This window comes from Lepidochelys kempii, chromosome 21 (assembly GCF_965140265.1).
Source record: "Lepidochelys kempii isolate rLepKem1 chromosome 21, rLepKem1.hap2, whole genome shotgun sequence".
Taxonomy (NCBI): domain Eukaryota; kingdom Metazoa; phylum Chordata; order Testudines; family Cheloniidae; genus Lepidochelys; species Lepidochelys kempii.
In genome coordinates, this window is record NC_133276.1 from 8,236,396 (window position 1) to 8,264,128 (window position 27,733).

General features: G+C 48.6%; 1 protein-coding gene across 7 annotated transcripts in view; it reads right to left on the reverse strand.

Moving 5' to 3' along the window:
* Positions 1-27,733, reverse strand: part of SOX13 (SRY-box transcription factor 13) — a 90,762-nt gene that overhangs the window by 41,048 nt on the left and 21,981 nt on the right. For 2 of the 7 annotated variants that reach the window (XM_073319831.1, XM_073319832.1), the window contains exon 1: positions 19,850-20,001. The exons of 1 other annotated variant lie outside the window; for it this stretch is intronic. The gene's annotated coding sequence lies outside the window, so the exon portion shown is untranslated. Of the gene's footprint in view, positions 1-19,849; positions 20,004-20,569; positions 20,589-27,733 lie in introns of those variants that run through there. 4 more of the 7 variants (XM_073319829.1, XM_073319824.1, XM_073319826.1 and 1 more) reach the window with 4 other exon arrangements.

Sequence of the window (27,733 nt, forward strand, 5' to 3'; positions counted from 1 at the left end):
ACCAAAGCGTCTAACAATAACAACAGAGGAAGTGCGCATTTGGAAACGTCTCTCCCTCTCTCCCCCCCAAAAAATCCCCCCAAGCCGTACACCCCCTTTTCTGGGAAAGGCTTGATAAAAATCCTCACCAATTTGTATAGGTGAACACAGACCCAAACCCTTGGATCTTAAGAACAATGAAAAGCAATCAGGTTCTTAAAAGAAGAATTTTAATTAAAGAAAAAGTAAAAGAATCACCTCTGTAAAATCAGGATGGTAAATACCTTACAGGGTAATCAGATTCAAAAACATAAAAAATCCCTCTAGGCAAAACCTATATGGCATCATCAAGGATCTACAACCTATCCTGAAGGACGACCCATCACTCTCACAGATCTTGGGAGACAGGCCAGTCCTTGCTTACAGACTGCCCCCCAACCTGAAGCAAATACTCACCAGCAACCACACACCACACAACAGAACCACTAACCCAGGAACCTATCCTTGCAACAAAGCCCGTTGCCAACTGTGTCCATATATCTATTCAGGGGACACCATCATAGGGCCTAATCACATCAGCCACACTATCAGAGGCTCGTTCACCTGCACATCTACCAATGTGATATATGCCATCATGTGCCAGCAATGCCCCTCTGCCATGTACATTGGCCAAACTGGACAGTCTCTACGTAAAAGAATAAATGGACACAAATCAGACGTCACGAATTATAATGTTCAAAAACCAGTCGGAGAACACTTCAATCTCTTTGGTCACTCGATTACAGACCTAAAAGTGGCAATTCTTCAACAAAAAAAAACTTTAAAAACAGACTCCAACGGGAGACTGCTGAATTGGAATTAATTTGCAAACTGGATACAATTAACTTAGGCTTCAATAAAGACTGGGAGTGGATGGGTCATCACACAAAGTAAAACTATTTCCCCATGTTTATTTCCCCCCCTCTCCCCCCCACTGTTCCTCAGACGTTCTTGTCAATTGCTGGAAATGGCCCACCTTGATTATCAGGACAAAAGGTCCCTCCCCCTCTCCCCCCCGAACCCCCATTCTCCTGCTGGTAATAGCTCACCTTACCTGATCACTCTCGTTACAGTGTGCGTGGTAACACCCATTGTTTCATGTTCTCTGTGTATATAAATCTCCCCACTTGTATTTTCCACTGAATGCATCGGATGAAGTGAGCTGTAGCTCACGAAAGCTTATACTCAAATAAATTTTAGTCTCTAAGGTGCCACAAGTCCTCCTTTTCTTTTTGTGGAAGAAAATGTACAGACTAACATGGCAGCTACTCTGAAACCTACATATAGTGAGGTGACCTAACTGGTCTTTTCCAACTCCTAGCTTTACGATTAAACAAGCAGCTTGTTTCTTGTCATTACGAAGGCAGCTTCATGGCCAAAAGAACTTAAGACGTCACTCAAAATCGGTCAAGTGACAACTTTGGATTTAGTAAATGTCCAGAGATGTTTTACCAAGAGAAGGCTATGTGAAAAATGTACAACTTCTTTTTACACAATGGCAAGAGATAACTCTTTATATTAAGGGTATATTTATGCAGAGTTAGTACATGAATAAGGATGTTTTAATTTATGGTTATTCAGTGGCTAGCGTCCAACAGATCAATGGTTTGCTTATAGCTATGGATTATAACTGATATAACCAGTTGTAACGCTTACTACCCATGTCTGTAACATGCTTATAACACCTATTAATTGTTTATTAACCCTTTACTATAAGTGCGACCTTGCCATATAGTAAAGCTAACCTCTAATTAGCGCAGATTGCATTCGTTTTTAGGGACATGGTGTTAGCTGTATTTAGCGGAAACACCATCAATCTTTGAGGGGGAAGGGGAAGAGCGCACCAAAGCTAGGTATGCTCTTCCAAAAAGAATTGTCAATTGAAAACCCCAAAAAGCTATGGATGAGTTCTAGAGGGACTGCCAAACCCTATGCTAAAGAGCTAACTGGGGTAGTAACTCTCCTGCCATTAGGCTATAGAAGAAAGAGTCTGTCTTTTTCTCCACACCCCATTGTGAAAAAATTACAGAAAGGAAGGGGGTCATGATCAAATGTAGCTGAAAAATCTTGGGAAGTAGAGAGGGGAAAATTGGGGGGGGGGGGGGAGGAATTACTAACTGAGAAGAGATTTAAAAATTGAAGTAAATTATACACTCTAAAATGTGAACGGACAGATGAATAATCTATTCTGTGTGTGTAATTGTAAAATTCTCTCTCTCAGCCCCTCGTTCTTTCCAACGCCTTGGGCCAGATGCTCAGCTTGTGTAAACTGGTGTAGCTCCCTTACCGTCAATGATTATAACTAGACCTGGTCGGAAAATGGTTTGGTTTGGTTTTTTGGGGGGAGGGAGTTCATGTTATTGAAAGTTTATTTGAAAAATTTTGACATTTTCCAATGTTTTTCATGGAAAAAAAACCAAAAAATGCATTTTTAAATGTTTAAAACCCATGTTACTGTGTTCTCCTGGCCCCGTTCCCAGCCTCAGTGCAAAACAGGAAAGTGTGTGTGTGCGGGGGAGTTACAAGGGAAAAGAAGAGGAGAGGGGAAAACTGAAAATACATAGCCAGTGACATAGCTTTCTTTTTTCTCTGTCAAAGTTTTTTGCCTTTTTTTAAAATCCACACAGTGGGGGGGGGGTTTGAAAAAAAAATCCTTTTTTTGGTCAAAAAATGGTTAGATTGAAAAAGAAATTCCCTAGCTCTAATTATTGCGGAATATTTATATTGCAGTAGCACCTGGAACCTCAGCCAAGGCAGAGCCCACTGTGCTAGGCACTGTACATACACACAGTAAATGACATTCCCCGCCTTAAAGAACTTTCAGGGGAGCTATTGCAGCTTACACCAGCTGGGGATCATCATCTGGCCTTTGAGCTTCCCCAAAATTCACATGTACTTAAAATTCTTCCTCCCTATATATTCCCCCAGCTGCAATTCTGCCGACATTTTCACCTGGTATCATTGCTCAGAAAGTTTAATCAATTTACAGTTGGCTGATCATCTATAAGAAAGAAATTTTAAAAATCTCAGAACAATACCGCATGCATCCCACAGAACTGAAGTGGGTCTGGGCCGCCGGAAGGAAAAAGACAAACAACAAACAAAAACAACTTACCTAACAGTTGCGGCAAGGTCCTGAAAGGTGAATGGCTTCTGACAATGAAACGCTGTGACGAAGGCGCAGAATGGAAGATTGAAAGCAATTATTGCCCACCCTTGTTTTCGTCAACTGTTTCCTGTACCCCCACCCGAAAGCAGCCCTCAGACTTATCTAAAAGCACAATCTTGATTATTTTGTGTGTGCGCAATTCTACACACTCAGCATTTCCAGACAAACCGAGGTTCTTGTTTGACTCAAGCGATACATAAACAATACTTTTCTATCTGAAAAAGGGGCCGAGACATCAGACCCTTCTCCTCCCCTGGGCACTGGAGGAAAGAGACTAATCTTGGGTAGATCGTCATCTCTTCCCACATACCTTTAAGGACAGAAAGGGGTAGCTATTTCTACTTGCTTTTTTGCAAGTAATCAGCTGCGTGGGACACCACATCAGGTGAAGTTTGCAGCACGGCTATAAACCAAACACCGTTGCTATTTCAGTTCTGCTCTCAAATGACCTGAATCTGTTGCAGAAGTTATCACTGGAAGAGACCAAGAAAATCACTCAGTCCATAAAGCCAAGGCAGGAGTGTTTCCAAAGCTATTCGGGTCCTGTCTAGTTTTGAAGTGTCTCAAGCAATGACCCTTCCACCATTTCTACTGGAAGACTTTCCATCGAAAGTCATCGTGGGCCAGTGGTTGAAGCAAACTCAGAGACAGAAGTTCTGGGTTCCATTCCTGGCCCTGCCCCTAATCTGTGGCATGACCCTGGACCAGTCACTTCCCCTTTCTGTGACTCATTTTCCCAAAGGGGAAATCATTCACCTACCTCACTGGGATGTTGTGAAGTTCCAGGGATCAGATCCATAACTGTTCTAAGGCTTCATAGCTCCATTGAAGTTGGTGGTACTCTACACTGAACACCACCAGCTGGGATCTGGCCCTAACGAGGCTGAGATGAAATGTGCTACACATCTACTACCAATGTAACAGATTTCACTATTAGGATAGGCAGCCCAAATTTTCTTTTGCTTAATTTCCTCCCGTTAGCCCGTGTTAGACTGTACATCCCCTTCTTAAACCACTTTAAACAACCCTGCCCCTTCCTTGCTGCTGCTGGCATCTGAGAACCTCAGAGAGAGATCCCAGTAGAGCAACACCTGACACCCAGTGCCATTTCAGCAGCCACAAAGAGCAGGCACCACCTCTCTGGCAGAACACTTTCCTCACAGCATGAAGGCAGCTTGTGCGGCTGTGGTTTGTGGGGTAGGCACTGCTGAGATGTGCACTATAAGACTGTCAACACTCCCATGTCAACTTTGCTCGACTGCAGGAGACAGTGGGTTTGATTCTCCTCTCTGGAGTTAAACTGGTGTCTAGAGCGCAGTGCCAGGCCCCCCCATATATAACTTACAAGACCAATTGACAACCATCAGTCATATTCAAGGGGAGTGCTCTCCTCCAGAGAAGGTCCTGTTGTTCTTTCCTTGTTTAAGCATTTGGGCATAGGACTGGTGAAAGTGAGGTATGGAGCAAGTACAGCCACTGAACATGGGTAACTTCTGTGCAAGCTTCCCGAACACAAGCTCACACCCTTTCTTGCCAATGCACCTCCCCAGCCCTGCACCACACCTCCTCTTCCATGCCTGGCTCTAACTCTTGAGCCGCGAGGCAGACAATTTAGATGCATACAGTAGTGGGTACATGAACCAGCAAGACAATAGCTGAGACCACACTAAGTCAGTTTGTGACCTCCATCATCAACCTCCTGATAGCCTTTTCACAACACTTCACGGCTTCCATTTCATGTGACAGGAAGACCACTCTCTTCAGAAGCAGCCACTGGTTTTTTGACACCTCCATTTGTTGGGCACCCAACTTCCTACACCTTGAGCTGGATTTTACCCAAGAGCTGAGCACCCTCTGAAAACCAGACCCAAGTTGGTTTCACAAGTTGGGCATCTAAAACCAGGGGCTTTGTCTGAAAATTTGTTTGCATGCTCTTCCACCTTTTCCTACCTTATGGCACTCGGACCACTGCTGTCCCCAGAAGTAGCCAGGTTTGCAAAGCCCCTTGGAAGGTTTAAAGAGCTCTGGAAACATTCCCAAACTGCAATTCAAGAAGCAGAGTGTTAGGCAACTTACCCACAAGCAGCAAGACAGAGACCCTGAAAGCCAAGCTCATCTTCGACAGTTGCCGTAAGCAGAAAATGCCACCGTTCTGAGATGGCTGTGCACAAATTCAGTTTGAAAGATATAATGCTGCGTCCCAGCTGCTATGGGTCTGTGACATTTTAATGACAGATTTTAGCTGGTGTGACAGGAGCAGCTTGGCAATTTGCTGTTAAAATCTTTAACTTTTCTCAAGGAAATAAAGCCTGCCAAAGGCTTCCCACTACGCCAGACTTCTCTCTCACTTAAGAGTGTAAATCCATTCACTGCAGTGGAGTTACTCCTGATTTATACCCGGGGTAAGAGTGGAGAATCAGGCCCCTTGTGCTGATGGCTCAGTAGGTGGCCCTCTTCCCTTCAATTCAGGATTGAACCAATGCCCCAGGGTTGTGTTAGTGGGTCACTGTACAGAAGGATATGCCGTCTTTCCACTGAGACTTAAAACCAACATCCCTTCTAACCACTTGTAGCTATCAGAGATCCCCTGGCATTTATTGCAAGACTTCCCAGACCCACTGGCTTCAAGTGCAGTTGTACTCAGAAAAACATGTTTAAAGATTGCACCGTCCTACATAACAGATCTGTCTGCTTGTGCATAATCAGAGCCAGAGCTAGTGACAATCCAAAAAATAAACACCTTTTCACTACGCTTTATTCCTGCTAGCCCTGTAGAGCCAAAGCAGCTAGCAGAGGGCAAGCTAAAGTGCTCCTTCTCTTGCCTTAACAGGATAGTTACCTAAGTTCCAATTAGCTGTAGCTCACGAAAGCTTATTCTCAAATAAATGTTAGTCTCTAAGGTGCCACAAGTACTCCTTTTCTTTTAGCTTCACCTGATTCCCCCAAACTGACTCTGGTGGGGGTCACACAGGTGTCACTGGGGGCCTAATCTGAGGATGTCGAGGTTGGGCAGGATTAACTGTGGGGAGTATTTGGCCCACGAAATCATTATTGCTGCTGCTGATTTAGGAGAATGAAAGAACCCAGCTTAACTCTCAGATCCCCAGTTACTCTTCCAGGGTTTGTACTTGGAAAAAACCACCTTCTTACTTGTAAAGTGAGCTGAAATGGATATAAGTGAGCCACAATAAACGTGGACTCCAACCCCGTATTTGGGAGGCTTTCACAGAAGCGGCCCATGCTCACTGGCTGTGCTCTCTCCCTACCTCCCTTTCGCCACTCCTATGCCCAAAAGCTTAAAGAAGTCACTTCAGACTCAAACCTTATTTTAAAATGGTCACAAAACCAAACTCAGTCTGTGCTATTGCCTACCAACTTGACAGGCATCTACCAGTCAGTGAGACACCCCAGCTTCAACCCGCCCCACCTGATCTATCCACAACACCTGCCGGGGCAGAGTTCTGCTTGCCAGCTTCCGAGATTGGAAGCTCTTTGAGACAGGGACTGTGCTATCTCGGGGGTGCGTACAGTGCCTGGCAGGTTGTGCTTGCTGCTGTTCTACAAATAATTAAGCCATACTTAGTGGGAGAGCCCTGTTTTTATGAACCACTCCATATTTCCCTGCCACCGTCACATGAAGGAGCTGGACGGCAGCTCTGGAGAATTATTCAAGTGGACCACGGCATTCCACACCCGAGCAGCCATCCCACATGGACAGCGTGGCCAGGCTGAGGGCTAAGGAACTGAATTTCAGAGCGAGCTGGGAGCCTAACCCTCTTTTCAAAGGCGCCTTGTGCCCTGTTCATCCTCGCGAAGGAACACAGCACAGCTCGACTGCGACAGGGGCATAGCTGCATCCATCCAGGGACGCTGTAAACAGAGCATCTCACGTCAGGAAGGGAGAACATGCCACCATCCCTTCTAGGCCTACTAAAGCCACTGCAGAAATGTTCCTCTTCACCGAAGCATGACAAGGATCCAGCCCGAGATAACACCAACACTGCATCTCACCCTTTTAGAGCTCACCCCCTCCTGCCTTCATTTTCTAAATGTATTCTTGGCATTTGCTTTCATGTTTCCAAAGGAAACTCCCACTGAGGCCCCCTGCCTCCTGTCCATCACCTGCAAGCATTGGACCCAGCAGGAATCCATTCACTTTCACACTGTCTCTCATGGGAAAGAGGGGGAAAGAGGAGGAAGCGTCTTTTGTTAGCCCCAAGGAGTCACTTAAGCATCTGAGCACGTAACAAAGACCCAAAGGTGTTGGTGTTTTAAGGAGCAGTGATGCTAGCATTGTCCTAGGCATGGATCTTGCAGACTCACACTTGAGACACAGCCCCTTTCCCCTTGCATCTGAGGAGCTAAAGAATACCTAGTTAGTATGGAGTTTTGCCACTGATTTCAACAAGGCCAGCTCTTCTGCTGGTGCATATCCGTATAGCTCTGTCCACTTCAATGGAGCTGCAGCAAGTGCCCCGGCTGAGAACAGGACCTTTAATCCTTATCTGTCTCTGCTCCGGCTGGGCCCCTTCTTGCCAGAGGTAATTGGGAAAGTGCCCTCGGAGGTTGGGGGGAGCAGGCTGTTTCATTTCATTTACTGCGCAACACTAAAGAAGCAGAGACTTTCAACTGAGGAAGCAGCCGCTCCAAGCAGCCAGTCCCCCAGCTCGGGGAGAAGCATTTGCTTTGTTCTCCACTTCTGGCCAACGGACAAGAGGCTCTTTGTGTCTCTCCAGCTCCTGAAGCACCTGTTCCCTCTGCCACCCCATTCTCCCGGTGTGTCCTTATTTATCCCAGTGTTCCGCAGCATGTTCTTCTGAGCCAAGAGCCTTGGCAGCCCCTGCCTACACCTGCCTCGGCCTGGCATGCCCGCCTCGGGACCGGCTAAGCGGAGTCCGAGGGCAGGCACAGTTGCCCCCCCCACACACACACACAGAGCTATGTTTACACCAGTTGTTTATTTGGGGGAGGGCAGGGAACGAGGGCGGAGCAGGGAGGATGAGAGCAAGTGAAGGCATTTAACACTGGCCTGACAAATTCACACTTGGCGGCAAGAGTCATAATGCGGCCAACTGCCAAGCTGCCTGCTGTTCTCTGCATGACCCAGTCTGAGAGAGGGGCTCAGAACACTGCTGGTGTTGACCCGGACTGAGCTGGGACCCCCCACGAGGGATCGGGGCCGCACCACAAGAGCTGCACTCTGAAAGCTCCACAAGAGGGGTCGGCCCCATTGACTAGGTCGTTGCTGCTTGGGATAGGGCATCACAGGCTTTCACGAGGCTTCACACCGAAAATGAGGACCAGGGCAAGCTCACCCGGAGCTGGGTAATCAGGAGAGCTCAGCACATGGGGTGTAGTGCTCTACTGAAAACCTGGCCCCAACCCTGGGTGTTAAGCGCTTCTTCAGCTGGCCCCCAGGGCCTGATCCAAAGCCTATTGGAGTGAATGGGGGTCTGCCCTTCCAGGGCTGGGAGGTATGTAAAACCCAAGGCTCAGAGCCATCGCCTCCTGCTCCAACCTCACGCTACACGTCCATTTAATTTACACACAGAGAGTCAGCGATAGGCTGAAGAATCAACGCCTGAGTCCAGGTTTCTCTCCCTTTTGCTTTAGCCAGGCTGCTGTAGCCGCAGAGCGCTCTCTTGCACTGGGGAGGGGAGCGCTCTACCCGGGCACTGCCGATCAAAAGCAGAGGAGAAAACCGCCTGCTCTCCCCTCCCTCCTAGCTCAAGGATTTCTAAACAAAAAAAAAAACAGTTAGCACCAGTTGTCAAGGAGGCTGTAAACCTTTAATGGCGTCACACCATCGCATGCCATATTGTCCCCACCAATCAATCACTCTGGGGTTCCCCCTACCCCAAAACACACCCCTCTCTGGCCTGGGAGGAGAAGCACCGGCATGCCCGCAAGGGATGGACGGACAGACACACACACTGCTTTAAGTGTGACCAGCAGACATGGCTGTATTTTTGTAGACCAGTCTGTGTTTATTGCCCACTCCACCCCGCTGGGCCCACAGTGCTCTTGTAATACGTTCTAAAAGTCAAGACACTGCATTCCTGCCTGTCCTAGCCATCAGAATCATTTCAGTGTCTCCTCCAGAGCTTATATACAGGCAAGAAAGGGCATGGACTTGTGGTTCAAGACACAGGACTGGCATTCTAGTCTGGAGACCTGGATTCTAGTCTCAGTCCTGTCACAAGCTTCCAGTGAAGCCATGGGCAAGTTGCTTCCCTTCAGTGCACCTCAGTTCACCCCTGTAAAATCAGCGTGTTATTTACAAGTGGGGCTGAGAGACTAACTTGTCCATGAAGCAGTTTGAGATCTACACCAGAAAGGTTCTAGTTAAAGGTCCAAATTGTTATCCTCCATCAACAGCCCAGCACAATAGCACTGTAACTACAGCAGTAGAATTATATGGGCATATGTCTGCTGGTAGATAGACAAGGCCTTAAGGCACGCTCATGTACAAACCTCTCGCCCCAAGAGATCTCTCTTTTCTGCCATCAGAGCAAGGTACAATAATAGACCAGAGGTCTCTATTAGTCTAACAAAAGAGAAACTCTGGAATTCCATTCCAGCATGCCCATAATAAATGCTCCACACCCACAGAAACTGCCTGCAACCTGTGGCCTCACCCACCATGGAAGTTTCCCAAAATCTTCCCAATGCTCCCTCCCTCCAATGAATACAGCCCTGCAGCTTTCAAATTCCACCTGTCCTGCAGGAGATTTCATGCCCTGAAAGGTGAATTCCATTGAACAACACTGGATTCCCGCACTGCCAAGCACAAGCATTCAAAAATCACGAGTGGGGCCATTCAAGAATCTTGAGCTTGACTTAAAAAATCAACCCATCTTGGTTTCATTTATTTGTCCTCTTGTTTTTGAGACTCTAGGGATCATGTTTTCCAGACTTTCTCCACAATGGCTAGAAAATGACATTTCATAAATTAAAGCAGAGACTCTCGCATAAATCACATGACTCCAGGAGCTGGGGACTTAAAAACCATCACATATCACCAGACAGGCGATAAAATCATGCGAGTTGGCAACATAGCATAAGTCTCCAGGGGCCTGATTCTCACTGACATTAAGGCCCCTTTATAGCACTCTGGCAGGGCAAACAGGCCTCAAAAAGAGAGAACAAGGGGGGCTCCCATGGCCATTTATCACCCCAAAGCTCTTTGTTCAGTCTCACATACCTTGGCCTCTTCCGTCTATCTCCCCTCCCCCCATACCCAAATGTTTCTCTTCCTTCCTAGGCCTGGCTCATCCCGTGGCTCCCTGCTGGTCCCATTCTGTTAAGTAAATGGAATCTCTGCCTAGCACTGATGGCTCTGTTGTCTCCTGGAGAGGGGGAGAGGGGGACTGGTCCACTGGACACTCACTAGGGTAACCTGTGACAGGGGCAGACATCCTACCAGCTCCTATTTCGAGCAAATATGTGCCACTGTGCCAGAGCTTCTTTGGATGAGCAGGGCTGGCTGCTGTCAAGGTCATGCTTAATAGGTGCCCAAAGCCAAGGATGGATGGGGCTTTCTGGCTCAATTCTCCCCCACCCTGCCAACAACAGGATGCGAGCAACCCCCACAGACTTCAGTGGGAGCGATTTGTATACTGTGGATCAGGACGGGTGCAAGAACTGGGCCCAGGATGTTCCACTTCCTGGTCTGCCACACAGCTCCAGGACAAAGTCTGACTGGTTATTTATATTAGTGGTTCTCAACCTTTCCAGATGACTGTAACCCTTCCAGGAGTCTGATTTGTCTTGCAGACCCCCAAGTTTCACCTCACTTAGAAACTACTTGCTTACAAAAATCACACACAGAAGTGTCCCAGCACACTCGTACTGAAAAATGGCTTCCTTTCTCATTTTTACCATGTAATTAGCAATTGGAATATAACTATTACACTTACATTTCAGTGGATAGTATAGAGAACAGTATAAACAAGTCATTGTCTGTATGAAACGTTAGTTTGTCCTGACTTCACTAATAACGTAGCCTCTTGTAAAACTAGGTAAATGTCTAGATAAGGAGTTGATGTACCCCCAGGGATATGCATACCTCTGGTTGAGAACCACTGATTTATATTGTAGTCCGTAGGCTGCTACCTCTCTCTGCATCCCAACAATCTGCAAACGGGGGTTCAAAAGTGTATATGTAGCAAAGATTAATGTACCAGCAACGCTGAGAACTTCACACAAAACCCCACAGAATTAGAATAAATTATTCCAGGCCTCCCCAAGCCCACTCCAAATGTGTTATTAACCATTATTTTGTACTGCAGGAGCACCAAAAAACCCCGATCAGGAATCATTGTGCTAGGAGCTGTACGTACACAAATCGCAAAAGGAGAACATCTGCCCTGAAGGGCGCAGGATCTGGTAAGAGCAGCACAGGGAAGAAGCAGTACTCCAAAGGAGACTTTTCAGGCTATGTCTACACTACGGACTAGGCATGCGAGTCCCCTACACACGTACACGTTCTCAGGTCAGCTGAGTATAAATAGCAGTGTAGATGTGGTAGCACAGGATACCGTCAGCAGAGGCACAGCTGAGCCACGACGAGTCCACCCCACAAGTTTCAGGCAGGTGTGCATTTGGCCCTGCTCAGCCGTGCCTCCATGGCTTCTACCTGTGCTTCTGTGGCTACGCTGCTATTTATACCCATGCTAGCTTGAGGACAGCTAGCCCAAGTAAGTGTACACGAGCAGGGTCGTCACATCCCCGGCTTGCCGTGTAGACATAGCCTCTGTTCTACCAATTCCAATTAGGGGCAAATCATTAAAACCCCCAAATCCTGAGCCAGGATCAGTCAATTGGCCAATCCCAGGGCACTGTTTACAAGCCAAGCGTGCTTTGGTTGGGTTTGGCTCTCTTTTTTTTTTTTTGCTATTTAGCACTAAATTTGTAGTCTGCGACTCCATTCACCTCCCCGATATCTGGAACAAGCAGGGAGCAAGAAGCAAAGGGGCTGACGTCTGCTCATCTAGAAGCCTAGGCTTAAGCTCACTGAGGTCGGGACTGCTATTAACTCTCTGTCTTTACAGCACGTAGCACAAGGGGTCTCATGCTCATTGGCCTCTAGGCACTATTGCAACATAAATGTTAATAATAGATGTGACCACAACGGTGCTAACACTGTTAATAAGGTGGTTTGCGAAGTCTTGTCTACACTAGATTTTGTGTCATGAAATTCCATCACCCAATGAAGTGAGCTGTAACTCACAAAAGCTGATGCTCAAATAAATTGGTTAGTCTCTAAGGTGCCACAAGTCCTCCTTTTCTTTTTGCGAATACAGACTAACCCGGCTGTTACTCTGAAACCTGACATCCCCACAATAGCTCCACCAGAGGGAGAGGGCTAGGGTAGACTGGCCACTGGCATTTTAACCACCACATCCTCCAAACTAACTAGACCAAGGGTTCTCAAACTGGGGGTTGTGACCCCTCCAGGGGTCACAAGGTTATTACGGGGGAGGGGGGCGGGTCGCGAGCGGTCAGCCTCCACCCCAAAACCCCACTTCACCTCCAGCATTTATAATAGTATTAAATATGAAAAAAATGTGGTTTTGACTTATAAATGGGGTCACACGCAGAGGCTTGCTGTGTGAAAGGGATCACCAGTACAAAAGTTTGAGAAACACTGAACTAGACTGACGCTTGTTACTAGTCAGTTTCGATTTCTGTCTTTTGCATGTTAACACAGGGCTGCAACCATTTGGGTAGCAAACCTCAGGGAAGGGCAGCGACCCAAACATGCGACAGCAACAACAAAAGCGAGGAAGCTATTTTTGCTAATTTCTTGAAACATTTCTATTAACACAAGGGTTTGGCAGTCCTTTTAAAAAACAAACAAACAGAAAACCCCACAGGACCCGAATCTCCTCTCACTTATACCATTAACCCCATGGAATCACTCAGCATTTTCACCTGGGTAAGGGCGAAGTGAATCAGAGCCCCCAGAAACCACTTTCAGAATCTGCACTACCCACCATCCCTTTAACTCACTCGTGCAAAATTCAACTCAGCTGCTGTCTCCTTTTCCGGCAAGTAAAGTATTAGTAGGGTTTTTTCCACCATCACTAAATCATCATGAAAGGCCAGGCCAGTAGATTTTGTGCCTGGACTAGTAAATTCTCACATCAAATTTTCAAGGCTGCTTTAATTATAAGCCATTTTACCTCACTCACTTCTATGATAAGAAACCTGGGGGGGGGAGGTGCCCTGGACTGCGAAGGCACTAGACTGCATCTTTTGTAATGGCCACATGCCTAAAGCCAGCATAGATGGCAATGGAGCATTACATTATGGAAAAGTAGAATTTCAGATACTTCTCCCAATGTGCATTCTTCAGCTATATGGCTACAAATCGTGGCAGGAACTGAAAGGGAGCGAAAAAGAATGCAGTTACCCAATGTTCATATGAAGAACAGAAGTAGCTTTCAACTTGAAAACAATGTTTACTTAAGACCACTGCAAAAGCACTGGGCAAAGTCTGGGGGTATTAGTTTCAATGTTTGGAGGGCTTCAGGCTCTGCCTGAGCACAGTTTAAGCACATGCTTAACTCTAAGCAAGTTTAAGTCCCTTTGACTTCAACAGTCACAAGATTAAATAAGGTTTCCTGCTCTTTTTTTTTTTTTTTAAACTGACCCACCCAAATGGCTGGGACACTTTTGTGATGAGCCAGAGCAAAATGCAGCAGCCGCATTCTGTCTGCCAAATCCTGGCCCATTTTTATCCCGTCTTTATCACTGATCTGGTGGAACTCATTCAGACCAAAGGCCATTGTGTAGGACTGGACCCGTTCCAGGATCGGACACATGGCCTTAGAGCAGGTGGATTCAGTGCAGAGTGGGAAGAAGGGCTTCCAAATAACAGAAAATCTTCCAAAAGTGGCTGCCTCTGGCTCTGCCAACTTCCCTCCTGTTTAAACTGACAGCAGTGCTCCAAACCCAAGAGATTCTCAGTCAAGCCTGAGGGGGATCCAATGATTAGAAGCTCATTAGAGTGCGGGGCAAAATTTGGCCTGAAATACTTGTACACGGCTCTCAATGAAGTCAGGGGCAGCTTTACAGTGTGCAGTAGAGAGCCTATTGAGCTCACAGGGGATATTTCCCAAAGGGAAGGGCCAAGGGCGAATGGTGCTATAACTTATTGCATTGTGACAATTTACTGCATTGCTGGGGCGGTAATAATTTATGTCCCTCCTGTATGTTCTGCACTGCACTCGGCATACTGTCCACACTCGACCAAAGAATAATGCCAGCTTTTCATAAACTGATTTCTATAGTGGTGTATGGAGGAATGGGTTAGCAATCATGCGGCTCATCTCTGAATGTTTTTTTAAATACATTTTTTTGTAGAAAATGCAGCAGCAAATACACCTCCCCTGCCAAAACAATGTATTTGAGCATTTGTGGACGCGGAAGTGGAAGACATAAACCTAGACCAGAGCTCTACAAGCAACGCGTGCATGCTCCTAGCAGCACCCTTTTGTTAAATGCCGTCTCCAGCGTAACAGCAGCTATTTCAACATCCACTGTTACCCATACACACAAACCCCAAAACAACATTTAGTGTTTACAACCTGAAGACCTAAAGCCAACAGGAAGGTGCTCTCACGGCAGTCTGCCCAAGCAGGTCTCAATCCGCTTTGCGCTGGCAAGCGCAGGATATCCGAGTCAGCGGTCTATGTTCCGTGTTGCAGATCGCTGGCCCTCCAGCCCTTCGGTTCTACAGACTGACTCTCAAGACACCTGTCTACACTGTACGGTTCTACAAACAGCAGTGATCTAGCAGGAAGGGCTCTGCACCCCCAACCGAAGACCAGCTCATTTGGGGCTCATGCTGCCACACTAATGGGCCTCTACCACGGTACGGGGATGTAGGACTGAGAGGAGTCCAGTCACCATGGCACATTAGGCCCTTGGCCTCTGCTGTGTACCAACTCCAAGGAGCCAATTGTGATGGTGACACCTCTGCAGGGAACTAAACTGAGACCCACAATCTCAGTTCACAGCCAGGAGACGGCCAGCAGGTTGGACTTGAACCTAAGACCTTAAAAATCCCTGAAGCTCATTTCCAATTCCCTGAGTCACCCCTGTCCCCACAAGCTGTTTTCCCTGAGTCACCCCTCTCCCCACAAGCTGTTTTTAATATTAGTGACTGTCGCTCGGCCTAATAAGTCTTGATTCCAGGAAGCACACAGACAGAGTGTGAAAACGGCAAGTTCAGGCAGGCGCTCTGGGGGCCTCTTGAACAAATAGCAAATGTAAAAATAAACCCATTGAAAGAATAGATTTACTGTGCTTACGTCGCCACACACTTTGCACTCACAGCAGTGCCCTTTCCAGTACCCCAGGAACCAAATTAAACCTCTCAAGTGAGGAACAATTTTAAAAGCCAGCTCCAGTTTAACCAGCTACCAAATGCCAGACTGGTCAGAGCTGCACATGTAAATCCATTTATAATAGACAGTCAGTCAGAGTGATTTAAAGTCAAGCTATTTTTGCTGGTCAAGACTGCTTTCTGTAGGGGGTTGTTTGGGTGCTTTGGTTTGGCAAGCATAGAAGGAGAAAGCATCGCAGACAGAGACACTTGGCTGGATAAAGCTAAGAGACTGTGTTGGGATATTTGTTTCAGAGAGGGAGATTTTAAAATTGCCAGAACTCACTCAGTAAAACAGTCCAAAAAACCACCTCCTCCTCAGGAAATTGGTTTGACAGGGAGGAAATTTCATGGTCACCCCCAACCCTACTGCCACCCATCTACAAAGAGTATCCAGCTAACATTGAGAAGGACAGAACAGATTCCCAAGGCAGATCTGGAGTGGGAAGTTCTTCTATGACAGAAAGTGATTCTGGAATCTCAACCCGCGGCAGATGTACTCTCAGTACAGAGATTAAACAAACCTACATCGAAAACGGAGGGTCAGTAAAAAAAAAATCTCTGTAAAGGGGCAAGATCACTTAGAAACATCTCTCTCCTGCTTACCCTTACATTTTCCAGACTTCACCTGTATTTTTGAAGTGGAATATGGGTTCAGAGGCTTTGATGTTTTAAAACAAAAGTTGATGGTCAAAAGGATGGAGTGTGTAAAAGTTAAAATAAACTACAACGAATTTGCATGCGTCACAAACACAAGCAGCTGGGCACAATACATGGTTAACTGGATGAAATTCTCAGGTGTGTTATACAGAGGCCAGACTAGATGATATAATTGGCCTTAAAATCTATAATCCAAAATCACGTTTTCTGTACTTAAAGTATCTTAGAAGATGTAGCTGAGACTTAAACAACAAGTGACTATTGTCAGCAAGTTTTTCCTGGGTGGCATCCCTGATTAGCATAAAATATTGGAAGCTATTAGCCTGAGGTGGAAATAAGCCAGCTTTCTAATTGTTTGCACATTTCACATGAAAACCTATCACTCACCTCTCCCTGAGCCATACATCTCTTCATTTCTCTCTCCTACCGCTATTATTTTAACTTTTTTATTGAATTATTTAACTCTAAAGCACTTTGAGGGTGCTGTATGGGTGAAATACACTATCCAAGGTGAAAATTGGTCTACTTAACCTCCAAAACTGATGGTCGTAACTGTCTTTTTAAATTTACTACCTAACCACTATTCCAAAAGGTGCGTGAAATTCACCCCAGTGCACTATTGCAATTCACCTCTGACACTATTTATGTATTATTTGTATAGTACCAACAGTTGTGCTCTATATGTTATATAGAGACTGGAATAACAACAAAGGGGACAGATGTGCATGGGGGGACTCCTGGTCCCACTGACTGCAGTAGGGTCAGGATTTCATCTGTAGTCCCTGTCCAATACACAGGGCCTTCTGGTTTGGAATGAATTTGGGCCTCTAAAGTACTGAAACTCACTTTCAAGCTGGTCATAAATGCTGGCTTAATGATAATTCACACTAAAGGAAGATCATAATATTAAAATTGCTAGGTTTGTTTTAGTTTAGGTACCAGAAAAAGTGACACAGCTCAGCATTTATTGCACTAAAAATCCTTTCTGTTGGTAGCCCTATTATTGTAATTTTGTTATTAAAGAAAAAAAAAAAACTATTTACAAAGCCTAACATCGGAGCGCATCACACAGCAATCAAGTTTTGTTGCACGGATTTCATAACACTCTTCCTTGCTTCTAAACACACAGTATAAATATTTCCTTTGTGGAATCCTTTGAGTTGATGCGATCACTGGGAAGAAAAAACACATGAAAAAGCCAGCAACAAACAACAAGTTAAAGGACCAGGTGGGATATTTACAAGTTGTGTATGATTCTCTCTGCTACACTTTCTATAGGAGCAATGACTGGGATTCTGGTATATGCAGTCCCCAAAGATGCAGCATGTTAGTAAATAAAAGCTGCATAAATGTACCATGACATTTCTTTGTGGAAGGGTGGAGGGAAGAAATAAGCGGCGTTTAGAATTTTAAAATAATTGCAAAAAATAAATCACTCCATCCAAGGGGGAGATTCCAGCTACCAGCTCATCTTGCACCTTACCATCTTAGCCAATATGTGTCTGCCTGTTTATTTTACCACATGCGTGGTGACCTCTGCTGGTGCCTGTGTCTATGGAGAGTGTCACCCAATCTATTGCCCATTTTACTATGAAATCATTGTACTGCGGAGACCCACAGACTGGCTGGCGAGACGGTGCCCCTGCTCAGTGAGAAATGTCATAAATAAGCCATGAGGGGAGAGGGGGAGAAAGTGTCTGCTTCTTTTCCCAATTGTAGAGCCCCACACAAACCCTTCCCCTGGGCTCTCACCCAATCCCACAGAATCCATTACACCTGACCTGTACCATTAAGTCAGTAACCTACTAAATCCAGTGACGCCTGGCAATAATCAAGGCCCTTATAATGTCCAGTTACGGAACAGGAAAGGCCAGGCTAGGCTAAACAGAAAAATGTGAGAAGCAACAGAAAACCTGACAGTCTGGTTTTATGCAAAGGGGGGAGCGCAGAGTGAGAATACAGGGGTTAACGCCTTCCTTGCCAGGATTATTACAAGTGCTCTGATGTAGTCCCCAGCCTAGGATCTGTTTGTGTCTTAAAGATCCAAGCACACTGGGGGACACTATTGCAACCAGTGGACTTTCCGGAGGGAGAAACTTGTTTTGTTTTGTTGTTAAACTGTTTTAGGTTTAATTCAAAACAAGTGGATCTCCCCCTCCCCCATAAAGGCGGGGGAGACTTGGCAGGTTTGGGAAGAGGGGAGGAATCAAGTTAAGATTTGCACAAGGAAATAAAAGCCCCGCAAGCAAAGGGGCAGGGGTCAGAACCGCAAAATCCCTCCCTCCTTGTGCCTGCAGGGCATGGGAGCTCAGTGCATTGAACCTGAGAGCTGCCCAACTCCCTGCAAGTTACACGGGCTGGCAGGGCTCAGCGGGGGGGATCCCAAAGCGGACGGGGGAGGCATGGGGGGGTGTGGGTATGTGAGAGAGAAGGTAAAGGGGGGATGGAAGGGGGTGAAGGGGGCAGTGCACGGGGCTGGCAGGGGATTTAAAGGGAGTAGGGGTCAGAAGCAGGGCTGGGGGGGTGAGACGGAAGGTAAAGGGGGGGATGGAGGTAGGTGAAGGGGAAAGTGCACAGGGCAGGAGGGGGGATTTGAAGAGAGCAGGGATCAGAAGCGGGGCTGGGGGGGTGAGAGGAGGGGAATGGAGGGGGAGAAGAGGGGCAGTGCACAGGGGGGAGAAGTGGGGCAGGGGTCAGAAGTGGGGCTGGGGGAGGATGAGAGGAAGGGGGCAGAAGGGGGCAGCGCACGGGCCATGGAATTTGAAGGGAGTAGGATTCAGAGGCGGGGCTGGGGAGCGGGATAAGAGGAGGGGGGTGGAAGAGGGATAAGGGGGGCAGTGCACGGGTGGGGGGGAGAAGTGGGGCAGGGGTCAGAAGCGGGGTTGGGGGTGGATGAGAGAGGAGGGGGAGAAGCGGGGTGAAGGGGGCAATGCACGGGGCTGGGGGGGAATTTGAAGGGAGCAGGGGTCAGAAGCGGGGCTGGGGGGCGGGATGAGAGGAGGGGGGATAACAAGGGCAGTGCATGGGGCGGTGGGGGAAGTGGGGCAGGGGTCAGAATCGGGGCTGGGGGGGATGAGAGGAGGGGGGCAGGGGTCAGAAGCGGAGGTGGATGAAAGGAAGGGGGCAGTGCACGGGGCTGGGGGGGGAAGTGGGGCAGGGATCAGAAGTGGGGCTGGATGAGAGGAGGGGAGCAGAGGGGGGATCAGGGGGGCACTGCACGGGTCCAGGGGGGGAAGTGGGGCAGGGATCAGAAGCGGGGCTGAGGGGGGGGATGACAGGAGGGGGACAGGGGTCAGAAGCGGGGCTGGGGGGTATAAGGGGGGCAGTGCACGGGGGGGGGAACTGGGGCAAGCATCGGAAGCGGGGCTGGGGGGGATGAGAGGAGGGGGGCAGAGGGGGAATAAGGGGGGCACTGCACGGGTCCGGGGGGGGGAGTGGGGCAGGGATCAGAAGCGGGGCTGAGGGGGGGATGAGAGGAGGGGGGCAGGGGTCAGAAGCGGGGCTGGGGGGGATAAGGGGGGCAGTGCACGGGGGGGGGAAGTGGGGCAAGGATCGGAAGCGGGGCTGGGGGTCCCCGAGGTCCCCCCTGGGACGCGGGCGGCACTTACTACTCTGCCGGGCTGCGTCCTCGGGCAGCCCCCGCCCGCGGCTTGGGCGCTGCGCCGCGCCGGGCGCCTCTCTCGGCTGCCCCCCTGCGGGGCCGGCGGGGCGGGGAGGCGGCGGCGGCGGCTGGGGCCGGGCTCCCTCCCGGGGCCGGGCTCCCTCCCGGGGCCGGGCGGACTGGGATGCTGCGGGCGGCCGGTGCGAGTCGCGGCGGCGGCTGCGGGCTCCGTGCAGCGCCCGCCCCCGCGAGGGGAGTTGCCCCAGCGCGGCGGAGGGAGGGAGAAGGGGAGGCACAGCCCGGCCGGCCGGCCCCCAGCTGCCGAGGGATCCCCCCTCCCACGCGCCGGGGCTGGGCTTGCAACGGGAGCAGTCCCGGGCCAGGCTGCCCTCTGCCTCTCCAGGCAGCGCCCGGCTGCTAGCAACTCCCCAGCCGGCTTCCTCCTGCCCCGGCCCCACTCCCAGCCACTTCAACCGGCGGCCAAAGCGCCCCTCCCTACCCTCGCTCGTCTGCCACAAGGCGACCCCCGCCCCCGTTGCTTTAGCCGACTGGGGCTGGGTAGCATCGAGTCGCTGCTGCTAGCTCTGGGTCTCCAGGGCGCACTTTGCCTGGCTCAGGCCTCTTGTCGGGGGTCCTCCCGTGTGCTGTCTCCCCAGACCCCGCAACCAGCACCTGCGCCCCCCCCCCCAGTCGCCCGGTCACTTGCACATGCTCCCCAGAGCCCCACCTAGGCTGTGGTCCTGCTGGGCTTCTAGTTTAACCCCTGAAGAGACAATGTGGCCGGCAAGCAAGGAACACAACACAGGCTTAGCCATACTCCCTAGACTTTTAAAGCTCTCCAGACTTACAGGTCTTTGTTGTTTTCAAAGTCCTGACGTGTCCCCTCCCCTAGTCTGAGCTCACCCTGGCTGTGGGTTGCCAGCCTTTCAGGCTGGGCAGAGTCCCTCCTGGCTTCTCTCTCCTATAGCTGCTTATATGTGGCAATGGCTGGCGCCTGCACAGAGCACAACCCCGGTCTCAGTCCATGAAACATGTGCTCCACGAGGCATGCTTGCCCAGATTACAGTCTTGATGGCTTCTCCGTGATCGTCCTTCAAGGTGTCACGACCCTCTCCCAGGTCGGGCAGCTGTCTAGGATGCAGTGCAGTAAGCCGCTCCGTTTAGACTTGTGCAGTCCCATAGTACCACACCAAGTTCATCAGCTGATAGGTACGTCCCACCCCTGTCGCAAGGACCGCAAGGACCATCTCAAAGCACTCCAGGGTCACACTGCGATGGAGTAAAGCTTCAGGAGCTGGCCTGGGCCAGATGTGACGTGTGTGGCTGCTGCCCTCATGCAGACAGCTGGGGATCCCTGCCCACTCCTCCCATCTTGATTTCATGGTAGAATCAGATGGGGAAGAGCCTTTAAGAGGCCCTCCATCCTGCACACCAGCTTGCGCCTGTGGATCGTAGACCAGCCAGGAAACCAGCACACCTAGGTTCATAGATCCCTAGCTTTTAAGGCCAGAAAGGACTGTTATGAAATATGATCATCTAGTCTGACTGCACAACACAGGTCAGAAAATCTCAACCAATAATTTCTGCATCAGGCCCCTGGGTGCTATTCCCCATTCTGCCACAGGCTTGCTGGAAAGTCTCTCAGGCCCCATGAGGGTTGGCATGGTGTAAAAACCTCTCAACAGACAGCTGTATGATCTGGAACAAGTCCTGGCCCCCCTCTCTGTGCCTCAGTTTTCCCGTCTGTAAAATGGGGGTGATGTTACGCAGCAGTGTTACTGAGTCTGAGATGGCTGAAAGACACTAGGTGTTATTTATTGCTTGGGCACCCAAAAGTTACTATTAGAATTCGGGACAATCAGAGATTTAAAATTTAGGACTTAGCCAAGTCTTGCCCTGTTCATGCACTGGGTAAGGCCGCAGAGGGAATCTCCAGTTCACATTGCTGCTGGGGGGCTGCTGTTCAGGCCACGCTCCCGCATGCGTGTGTTGACAGGCCCATGTCCTAATGCCCAATTTTTAAATTTCTTGTGACAACAAATATGTCGTCCTGCTGACTTTCAAAAGCAGCAATCACATCTGCCTTCCCTCTGCACCAGCATCAAGGAGGATGTTTTCATTCCCAGAGATGGATTGAAAAGCTATTTTGAATCTGGAGCACTTTCCCCAGGAGATTATAATTCTGGTAGCTGGGAAGTCCCAAAAGCAGAGCTCAACTTCCTTGGAACATGCCTGGTCTAGTTAAAGTTATAGAAACAGCCCATCTTTCTGAATCTGTCATGTGAGAGCCCCAGTGACTAATTAGTTCCTTTGTCCAGTCTATTAGCAACCACAGTAACACTCCGGTTTCAGAGTAGCAGCCGTGTTAGCCTGTATTCGCAAAAAGAAAAGGAGGACTTGTGGCACCTTAGAGACTTACAAATTTATTGGAGCATGAGCTTTCGTGAGCTACAGCTCACTTCATCGGATTGCCTTGCTGCTAAAAGGCAGTGTCTATTTAGAGCAAGATACCAAAACATAGAATCTCCAACTCTGTCTCCTAGCCAGATGTAAAGCGTGCACAGATACATAGATTTCAAGGCCAGCAGAGATCACTCTGCTCACCGAGTCGATAAAACAGGCTAAAGAGCAGCACCCAGTAAAACACTCTTGTGTTACCGTTGTAAGACGGTGGGGTGGCCCGTTCAAAACGGGCCTCGTTTGCAGCACACAGGTATCCACATCACAGGACACACCACCACAAATGGCTCTTACTGTTTTCAGGCTCAGCGAAGGCACCAAGGATTAAATTGGTCAGGCTGAACTGCCTTCTGACTCTCAGAGGTGGTCCCTCTAGGCCAGGGGTGAGGCCTGTCTGTGGGGGAAGCCTACACTCCTGCTGCTTGTTTTCTAGCTCGATTGCCATCTCCAGAGCTATCAAATAGAGCTGGTTGGAAATTTTCCAACTGAACGTTTTTGTGCTGGAAATGCCAATTCGTGCAAAACAAAACACGCTGCGGAACGAACACGACTTCCACAAGGATGCAAAGTGCGGAAACATGTCGTTGCTGATGAAATTTCATGGGGGGGAGGGGGGCAAATCAAGAAAAAAACATTTGTTAATGTCAAAAATATTCTGTTTCGACCTTTTCAGAGCAGAACTTTTCCCTGAGAATTTTTGTTTATATATATAATGAAAATGTTGAAATTGGAATGAAACATTTTATCTAAACAAAACATTTTGATTGATCCAAACCTATTCCCCCCTCCCCCCTGGACTTCTGATGATCAGAAATTGCAAAAATTTTCATTTCATTCAGAATGGGGCAGGGGGGAATTGAATATGCAGAATTTTCCTTGCGTTGCTTTCAAACAAATACCATTCCCCAGCACTAGACATGCTAACCTGAAAAGCTGGGATGAGCCAAGGGCAGTTTGAGAACTAAATCCCATTTCAGTGGGTTCTTTTGAAAATTCCAACCACAACAAACTGTGCTACCTTCCCACCAGGCCCTGGGAAGCCCCTTTAATATTGTTAATAATAATAACTTCTATCATAGTAGCACTCAGGGGCCTCACTCAGAATCAAAATCCCATTGTGCTTGGCACCGCACAAACAGAGACACTCCTTGCCATGGAGAGTTTACAGTCTAATAACTCCACTGTAGTCAGGGTGTTTCTAACTTTGGTTTTGTTTGTTTCTCTTGACACCTCACATCAATGCCTAATTAACATTTGGGATAAAAGAAGTCTTTGTTAATGATTCAGTATATTCCTTCAATTAAAGAGCATCCCGCAAGACCTCCAACAAGTCCTCTAGCCAAGCCATGGATGAGCAGACTTGACTGTCCTAACATTTCAAAAGTTAAAAAACACAGGCATATCTGTTACCAGATTTGCCTGTTGCTTTGGGGTATGCTCATTTCTTAGGGTTACTCTTCTGGGGGGGTGGGGAGTTCTGTAATTCTATCAATGTACTGCTTGCATCACTTGTGGTTTCATACGGCACTCTATTTCCCCCTCCTGCAAGTTCCCTCCAATGGAGCTATCCGGCAGGACCTAAGTTCCCCAGGGCTGGGTTCCTCCAGCCCCAGAATCAGATGAACACACACACACACGCATTAACAGAGCACGTCTGAGCGGTCCGGGTCAATCAGCACTCCCAAGCTGACCCTTTATATGTCCCTGGACTCAGCAGGCCGGGTCGAACAGCACTTCCAAGCTGCCACCCTCCTATGCCACAGGTTCAGCACGTCCTCTCCCCACTTTCATGTGAAAATTGTTCTGGTCGTAACCCACTTGATGAGCAAACCCCACAGGATTTTTGGGTGGTGCAGGGATCTTTAGCTTAGGTAAGAGGAGCATTGCTGCAGAGCAAATGGGGAAGCCAAAAACACAAAAGAGAGAGAGAGGGAGGGAAGCAACTAGCTCATCCATAAAAGTTATTTATTGCCAGGTAATAACCATACAAGGAGAGCCAAACAAACCAAACAGTTACAATATTAAATCTAGCTTAAATTTAATTACAAAAGTCAGGTTTAGAAAACTATACCTGATCACAAGTCAGGGTTAGAAAGCGATACCTAGAGTAGGGAAAAAGAGAGAGAGAGAGAGAGCTGGGTTCTCACCACTCTGTGAAGCTTGAACCGGGCGGGGTTCCCAGGTGGTGGTGGTGGTAGCTGAGTGTCCAGAGTGCTGGAAACAGGCAGAGCCCCCAGCACGATCAGTCAGGAGAAGATGAAGTCCCAGTGGAACTGATGCAGATTTTGGATCCAGGCATCAGAACACTTACTTGAGCGTGAGTTGGGGTTTTTGTAGAGAAACAACAATGGTTCAAGGGAGAACACTAGATTTGTTTATGTGTAAACTGATGGCTTAGGGGAGGATACCAAAGTTGTTTTATTCAGGCTAGACAATAGGAACTGATCATTCCTGGCTACAGGCAGTGTTCCTTCGAGGGAGCTCACAATGCAGTTAGGCAGCTTCAGTATTTTGGATACCAATAAAGGATTTATTACTAGAATTGGTCTGATAACTACTGAGCTGGATGTGTGCAGGCGTGGGTTTATTAACATTTGGAGCAGAGATCCCCCATCATGCAGTGCTTCCCTGCTTTTCTGGTCCCAGAGTTCAGTGCAGTTCTTGCCTTGGAATCTCTGTTCCCATTCTGTATGCTAATGGAGATGCCTCCCTGTCCCATCTTTGATGCAAATGGGGCCAGGGGAGTTTCCTTAATCCTGTCACCCTGAAAATCCAGAGGGGTTTAGTTGCCTCCCGCAACCTTTTCATTGCTTTTTGTAAGTCTTTCTTCTGATCAGTTTTGGCTCAAGCAGAGGCTGAGGGTGGGTGGGTGGAGGGTGTCCTTCGTGAGTCAGACAGGCTGGATACTGTGCCCTGGTTCCCCAAGAACACAGAGCTGACAGGTAACACATAAAAATCAGACATATTTCATGCCTTCTGGTTCCATCATGAAGAAGAAAAAAGGGCACGGAGGCAACTTTTGCAAAATCCTTTGCAGGTAACTTTGACTGCATCCCTCTGGGACTGTATTTGTCCCACTGGGCAGCTCCACCAGCAGGCGCTGCTGTAGTTTTTAATCACCACGTCCCATCAGTGGGGCCACCCCAGTGCTAGTGGGGGTCACCAAACAAGTGCTGGCTGTAGCCAAAAGCGTTCAAGGCTGGGAGAAAAGGCCCGAGAGGTAAAGGCATTGGGAATGTTTGGTTCTGGAATACCCTTTCTTTGAAGGGTGTCTCCCCCATAATATTCCTCTGGCTTTTGTTTCTAACAGTCCCCTGCACCTTTTGGGGGCCAGCCCTGCAAATTCCACCATCGCCTTTAGCCTGCCAGCATTTAACAATCACTCCTTTGATCCTGCCTTGATGGGAAAGGGGAAGCCGGGTGAGGTGGGGGGCCAAACACCCACCCAGAGTCAAAAAGAACAAATTGGACAGACAACAATTAACCAAGGGGCCAGGGAGGAACAATAGCCATTGACAATCCAAAAAGAGGGCTGAGAAAGGCTTTGTTCCAGTCTCCATAGCAACAACTAGGGCCAAGGGAGGAGTCAAAGTCCGCTCCCTATACTTTCACTTTCCCTTCAATCCCTCTCCCTTGGATTTACTGAAGAAGTGGCTAAGGGTTGGTAGAGGGAAGGATGCTAGGGCTTGGCCCTCCACTGCCCCTGTGCCTTGAGTGTGGAGAAGGAGGGATGCCTCCTCTGAGATACAAAACATCAGGACATCTGGGAGGATCTGAGCCCAGCAGACTAGACAGCCGGTAGTGTGTATTGAGCATCCTTACAGATTTCCCAAGACAGCCGATCCTGGGAAAAATGGAGAGGTGGCGACACTCAGGCCTGAGGAATGTCAAGCGCTACCGTTCTGAGCTGATGGTGTCTCCCACTCACTTTACAGAAGGACGAGCTATCAAGGATCGGACTCGTTCCCTGCGTGGGTCAGAGCTGGTCTGTTCATAGATCGTGTGCCAGTATAACTATGCCAATGAGAGGTGCGATTTTTCTCACCAGTCTCGTTATATAAGTGGAACCCCTAGTGTGGATGCAGTTATATGGGTAAAAAGGTGCCTTATACCAACATAGTTTATTCCCCTTCCTGCACCAGAATAAGTTAGCCAGGTATACACTACAACTACATCCACACTAGAGAGTTGTACCCCATAGGCGGCACATGGCTAGAGCTGGACAGGGATCAGCCCCTCCAAATCTCTCTCCGCCATCCACCCTGCTGCCCGCAAGCATGCCAGGCTGGGCAGGTAAAGCCCCACATCTGGCAGCACCAGGGAGGGGGCAGGGTGGGGCATCGTCGGGTGATGTTGTGGCAGGCACCTCTGAATCAGCAAGAACCAATGGGCTGGCGCGGGGCCCAGCAGCAGGGACAAAAAACACAGCTGCAGGGTATGCAAGGAGCAGGCACAGGGCTACATCCCCCCACCCCGAGAGTGTGGGCTCCCCCCGCACAGGCACAGGGATGGAGACTCAGTGCCCACAAAGGATATTTTCACCAGCAGCCTAATTGTATTAACTATCCGGCTACAATTACAGCCATGCAACCTGTGTGTGTAGCCAAGGCCTCAGAACGAGGAACAGACAACAGGGAACAGTCCAGGGAGCTCCAGATGAAAGCAGGATTTGTGTTTTTGGTGATGTTCTGTGTAGCCAGCACTGACTCTGTCTGCCCTGCCTGCCCCAGGAAACAGAAGCTGATCAGTTCCGCACTAGGGACCTGACTCCCGGCGCCCATACTACAGGGTAAATCAGGAGTAACTCCATTGAAGCCAGTAAGTGGCACTGCCAGCCAACATGAGTGAGATCAGAATCCGGCCCTAAATTCCCTCCTAATGGCATTTTCAGGTATTTTGCAGCACATTCCTGCTCTTAGCGCTGTTCATTTCTCCTCCACCTTCCTCAGATTTTGGCAAAAGCCCACTGGACACCATGGGCCCCATCCAAAGCCCTTTTGTGTCAATGGAAAGGCTTTGGATCAGGCACTCACCATGTGGGAATTGATGTACACAACTCACTGTGCCTTGGGTTAAGGTTTTGCTCCTGTCCTTGATGTTACAAGGTAGTTGCAGCCTCTCTGTGCAAGAGCCTCTCTCCTTATTGCAAAAAGAAAAGGAGTACTTGTGGCACCTTAGAGACTAACCAATTTATTTGAGCATAAGCTTTCGTGAGCTACAGCTCACTTCATCGGATGCAGTGAGCTGTAGCTCACGAAAGCTTATGCTCAAATAAATTGGTTAGTCTCTAAGGTGCCACAAGTCCTCCTTTTCTTTTTGCGAATACAGACTAACACGGCTGTTACTCTGAAATCTCTCCTTATTGGCTCTGATTCTCAATAGCAGACTGCAGTCTTTGTTATGCCCTCTGATTCAGATACATGGGCGAAAC